Raw genomic sequence first — 6720 nt, 5'->3', positions numbered from 1 at the left:
AAAAAAAAAAAAAAAAAAAAAAAAAAAAAAAAAAAAAAAAAAAAAAAAAAAAAAAAAAAAAAAAAAAAAAAAAAAAAAAAAAAAAAAAAAAAAAAAAAAAAAAAAAAAAAAAAACCAATAATAATAATAATAGTAATATTAAATAAAATAAAATAAAAATAGATAGATAAATAAATAAACAAAATAAATTAATAATAATATGTAAAATATATAAATAAATAATATTAATAATAATAATAATTCTGTGAAATAACTTCACATCTATATTTCATCTAAATTCTCTCCATTAAATTTGTTTTTTTCAAGAAAATAATAATTTGATCTTTGACTTTACCAGCATCACTACTAAAGATATCATTAATTGTAAATTTTATATTCATTTTAGTTATTTCTTTTTGGAAATGTCTTCTTTCTAATTCATATCCACAACATTCCATAAAAACATGTTTTACTGTTTCAGGGAGATTACAGTTATCACATAACCCCGTGGCATGTTTTCCTATTACTTTAAGAGAGCTATTGAGACCCGTATGTCCTATTCTGATTCGGGTCATTATTGTTTCTACTTTTCTGTTTCTTCCCGTTTTCTTTGTGCCTCCTACCTTTTTCTGAATGTTATACAAATGTCGTCCTGTATCAATTATGTCCCAATTATCCTGCCATATATTCGTAACATATCTATTTATTATCATTTTACACTCAGATTTACTTAATGGAATTTCATAGTTTACATTTTTAGATTTTACTGCCTGTTTAGCAAGAATGTCTGCACCTTCATTGCCTTCCACTCCCACATGTGCTGGAACCCAAACAAAATCTACAGATATTTCCCTCAAGTGAAGTTTATATAGAATGTGGTAAACCCTGTCAATTAGGTCTTGTCTTTCTGATTTACTTGATTTGATGCTTAATAAGACTGCCATATTATCCGATGCAATGACATATTTTTGACCATTATATTTTTCAATCCATTCTAAACCCATGATTATAGCTAATAATTCTACTGTGTATACTGTCAAGTTGTTTGTTGTTCTTTTCTTCATCTCTATATTTAGATTTGGGATGTACACTGCTGCTCCTGTTTGTCCTGATTCTGGATCTTTTGATCCATCTGTAAATACTATAATTTTATCCATATGTTGTTTATGAAAGAATTGTTGCACTAAGAAGTTTTCTGAAATATTTTTCCCTTTATTTTTGATTAATTTATGTAATGATAAATCGACAGAAGGATAAATATATAACCAATGATGGATACACGATTGATTAACTGTTGGACTTAATTCTATTTCATGCAACCCTGCATAGTGAGCTTTGATATTACCTATCCAGCCAAAACTATAAATATTTGTTTTTTGATGTTCCCAACATTCCTGTAATATATTATGAACTGGGTGTGTTTGGTCATGTCCTTTAATATTAATCCAGTATAGTAACATTTGTTTCAATCTTCTTATTCGTAAAGGCATTTCCCCCATTTCAACTTGTAGAGCTGAAACTGGTGATGTTCTAAATGCTCCACTGCATATTCTGAGTACTTTTGATTGTTCTATATCCAGAAGTTTTAAATGAGTTTCTGCTGCTGCCATATAGCTAATGCTGCCATAGTCCATTGTTGATCTCATAAGTGATTGATATATATTTACTAATGCTTCCCTACTTGCTCCCCATTCCCTTCCTGTTAAACAACGCAATAAATTATTAACATTTTTACATTTTATTTTTATTTTTTCTATATGTTGCTTCCATGTAAGTTTTTCATCAAAAATCATGCCTAAAAATCTTATATCCTTAACCTGTTCAAGGTTTTGACCATATAACTTTAAGGAGATAGACTTATGTTTTCTAGAGAAGCAGATAACTTGAGATTTTGTTGTTGAAAGTTTAAAACCCCAGTTATTGGACCATATTTCAACTTCATTGATTGCCTTTTGCATTTTATTTCTGAGATATTCTACATTACGACCACGAATCCATAAAGCTCCATCGTCCGCATATAAAGATTTACTGATTCCATGATCTATTTTATCAAATATGTCATTGATCATTATCAAAAATAATACTGGGCTACAAACACTACCTTGAGGAGTACCATTCTCCACAATATATTTACTTGAAAATTCCTTTCCCACTCGCACTTCTATTGTTCTTTCAAACAAAAAATTACTTATCCAATTAAATAGTTTTCCTTTTACCCCAAGTTTTTCCAGTTTTACTAATAAACCTTCTTTCCAAAGTGTATCATAAGCTTTTTCTATATCGAAAAAGACTGCAATAACTGATTCTTTGTTAGCTTGTGCTTTCCTTATCTCTGACTCGAGGCATAAAATAGAGTCCATTGCGTTTCTCCCTTTCCTGAATCCACTTTGATTTGGTGATAACAGATTATTAAATTCTAAATAACTATATAGCCTTTTAGTTATTATTTTTTCCATTGTTTTCCCCAATTGTGAATTCAAAGCAATGGGTCTATAGTTGGAAGGATTTGAAGGATCTTTACCTGGTTTTAATATTGGTATTATTATTGAATTTTTCCATGAAGTTGGTATTTTACCACTATCCCAAATTAAATTAAACAAAATTAATATTGCTTTAATAGAATTTTCACCCATATGTTTTAACATATCGTAACAAATATTGTCTTTTCCAGGAGATGATTGATTAGTATTACTAAGCGCTCTTTTAAATTCAAATAAAGTAATAGGTAGATCCATCGTCCCTCCATTGACAGTTTTTTTGTTATCTATATTTGGATGGTTTTTTAATATATTGCTCCTCAACTCCCTAACATTTGCTGAAATATTGTCAGAACTATGTATTTTAACCAGTGTTTTAACTAATAATTCTGCTTTATCCAGATCAGTTATTGCAACAGTGTTTTCATTTTTAATTATTGGGATTTCATATTTCCTAGTTATTCCATTCATCTTCTTTATCATCCCCCACACATCTGATAATTTAGTTTCTCTCCCTATGGTAGAGCAATATTTTTGCCAGTATTCTCTTTTTGCTTTTCTTATTGTTCTCCTAACAATTGCTTGTTTCCTTTTATAAAATATTAACTTTTCAATTGTATGCTGAACTTTTAGTTGTTTAAATGCTTTATTCCTTTCTTTAATAGCTTTTTTACAGTCCTCATCCCACCATGGAACATTCTTTTTAATTCTACTTCCTGTACTTTTAGGTATTGCTTTATTTGCATTCTGTATAAGTATTGTTGTTAATTTTTCATTAAATTCTTCAATATCTTTAATATCTTCTCTAATAATTTCTCCACATTTAATTTCAGTCAGATTTTGAAACTTGATCCAGTTTGCTTTATTAAATTGCCACCTAGGTACTCGAAATGTTTTTCCTTTAAGAACATCCAGTCCTATTTTAATGGTTATTGGATAATGATCACTACCAAGTGATGTTTTATTTATTACTTCCCACTGCGTAATTCCTGCAATGTTATTTGAGGTGACTGTTAAATCTATTGCTGTTTCTGTGTTCTTTGTAATATTATATCTGGTCCCTGTTCCATTATTTATGCACACCAGTCTGTTATCATCAATGAATTCCTCTACGTTTCTGCCATTTATGTCTGTGTGATCACTTCCCCAAAGATTATTGTGAGCATTAAAATCTCCACACCAAACAATTTTCCCCTGTTCCTGTCCTCTAACTATATTCAGTGTTTCAATAGTTAATTCTTTACATGGATTATAATAATTAATAATGATCATTTCATCCCTACCTGTCCATATTTTAATAGTAATGTATTCATGCTCTTTTCCTATATGGATTATACTGTAACCTATATTATTTTGTACAAGGATCATTATTCCTCCACCCCTTCCATTACCTCTATCTCTTCTGATGGCAGTGTACCCATGTAAAACAAAATCTAATTCTGGTTTTAACCAGGTTTCCTGAATACAGATGATATGTGGTTTTTCTTGTAGTTGTGATATGTAATGTTTAAAATCTTGACCATTTGAGATGAGACTTCTAGCGTTCCATTGAAATATGTTTATGACCATGTGGAAGTAGCACCTTCTGACTGAGTTGGTGTTACTCCTTTACCTATCATATTTTCTACAGCTTCCCAACCAAGGTCTTTAACATCTAGATATTTTTCTGCAGCCCTCACTATGATTTTAATCTTTTCAGTTTTCTTTACTGTCTGAGCTGAACAATTAATCACTTCCACCATAAACAGCACAAAATCCTTTTTGTTCACTATCATTGAATCATTAGGTATTTTAGAGCATCCATCACAAGTTTTTGGTTTTATATTTGGTGTCACTGTTGGTTTTGGCTTCTCTGGTTGATTTGGGATTCTTTTCACAGCTTCAGCATAAGTTATCCCTTGAGCGAGTTTCACTTTTTGGATTTCCTCTGCTCTTTTACTGTATTGACATCCACGGTAAGCAGAAGTGTGTTCTTCTCCACAGTTACAACATTTAATTTTTGCCTCTTTTTCACATTTCCCATATTCATGTTCACCTGCACATCTTCCACATCGTTGTTTTCCTTTACAGATTGCTGCTACATGTCCAAATTTCTGGCATTTAAAACACCTTAACGGAGGAGGAATGTATTGTTTCACATCATAGCTCATATAGCCTATGTAGACTTTACTTGGTAAACATTCACCTTCAAATTTAATCAAGACTGACAAGCTGTTACATCGTTCTCCATTTCTTGTTGTTTGCAGACGTTTAATTTCTTTCACTTTTGCTCCACGTATGTTTGCTTGAATTTCTTCATTTGAGATTTTTAAAGGGACTCCACTAATGACTCCTCTACCCATTTTTTTGTTTTCAACCAGACTGCTCTGAACTTTCTTTCCTTCCATTTTGTGAATCTTAATTGCCTTTCCTTGTTGAATGCTGTCTCTGCAATGAACAAAAAGTGCTCCGCTTCGTAAAACCTTAGCGCTAAGGACTTCACCTATTAGTTTATTTATTGTTTTGGTTAATTGTATTGGGTTCCATTCACCAAAAGATTCTCCCTCTTGATTTAATTTAATAATAACTTTATACTCATCTTTTGGTTTCTTAGTTACTAGTTCATTTTCCTCATCATTTTCTGGGTTAGAAATATCTTCAGCTGATGTCTGCTTTTTACGCTTTTTTCTGCTTTTTGAAGCAGCTAACTTACTCCAATCTTCTTCATTTCCGCCACTATTTTCTTCCATTTCATCAAACTCACTTCCTGATCCAGAACTTCCCTCTGCAACCTCCTGCCCATTCACAGCCCAGCCGCTGCCAACCGCCTTACCAAATTGCTGACTCATCTTTTCTCTCTCCGTCCCCGTCTTCCTCTTGTTTCCGGTTCCAAATTGATCTCCTGTGTGAAGAAACAGTATTTATAATGTGGCCCAGTGAATTAGTCCAATTTGAAATCAGCAGTGTGCTTGCATACCGTTTTTCTGGCCTTGGAGGTTTTTCATGGTCTCCCTGAGGATATCTCCTGGGCATTTTCAATAATAAGTTTAGTGATTATATATATATATATATATATATATATATATATATATATATATATATAAAAAAGAGAAAATGTAAAGTTTTTAACCAAGCTTACCCATATAATCTATCCCGCAGAGATCTCCTGTAAACGTTGGAAATACATAAACACATTTTTATGATGTTCATTGAAAATAACTTTTTATTAAAATAGCATTCCTTTCTTGCCAACGTTTTTAAAAAGTATTGTGTGCTTTGTTAACACCTGTAGATTAGCCAACAATGTTCAGTCAGGTCATCTGGACAGTTGCTTTTTTGTTTTGTTGAGAAACGTTTCGCGCTCCATTCGAAGGGCTTCATCAATCTGAGAAGTCACATACAAACTTTTCTCCACCAAGCAGTACACTCCTACAGTGGACCAACCAGTTTGCTGGTGATAAGATGGTTTCTGGGGGGCTGTCCTCTCCACCGTCGACTCCTCCCAGGAAACCACTGCCAAAGTGGTTCAAGACATCAAAGTTCATGCTCAGTAATCCAGATAAAGAAATTCAGATGTCCAGATAACCTGACTGAATATTGTTGGATTTCTTTACCTGGATTATTGAGCATGAACTTTAATACCTATAGATTAGGTTGATGAAGATGCCAAGCTACCACCACACCAAATTTTAGATAAATATCAGTATATTTGGCTGAGGTATAACTATTTTTGTAATTGCCATGGTCAAATAGCTGTGGTGGGGCAGCACAGTGGTGCAACTGGTAGAGCTGCTGCCTCTCAGCGAGCAGGTCCCTGGTTCAAATCCCGGTCCTGGGGCCTTTCTGCGTGGAGTTTGCATGTTCTCTCCATGCGTGCGTGGGTTTCCTCTGGGTACTCTGGTTTCCTCCCGCAGACCAAAAACATGCATGTTAGACTGGTTGGTAACTCTAAATTGTCTCTAGGTGAGAGTGAATGGTTGTTTCTCTGTGTGTCCCTGTGATGGACTGGAGACCCGTCCAGGGTGTACCCCGCCCCTCGCATAGTGATTGCTGGACATGGGCACTGGCGACCCCCGTGACCCAAAATGGAAGAAGCGGGTAAAGATAATGGATGGATGGAAATAGCTTTGGTGGCCATCTTAACTAACAACTCTAAAAGGTTATCAGGTCTCATTCCAATATCTAACAAGGTTGAGTCAGGTCCTCTTGACGGATTCTTCTTTGTTGAAACATTTTCTCCATCCATCCATCCATCCATCCATCCATCCATCCATCCATCCATCCA

Source organism: Nematolebias whitei, chromosome 5 (assembly GCF_014905685.2).
Source record: "Nematolebias whitei isolate Nwh7 chromosome 5, NemWhi1, whole genome shotgun sequence".
Lineage (NCBI taxonomy): Eukaryota > Metazoa > Chordata > Actinopteri > Cyprinodontiformes > Rivulidae > Nematolebias > Nematolebias whitei.
This window is presented reverse-complemented; position numbering follows the sequence as displayed.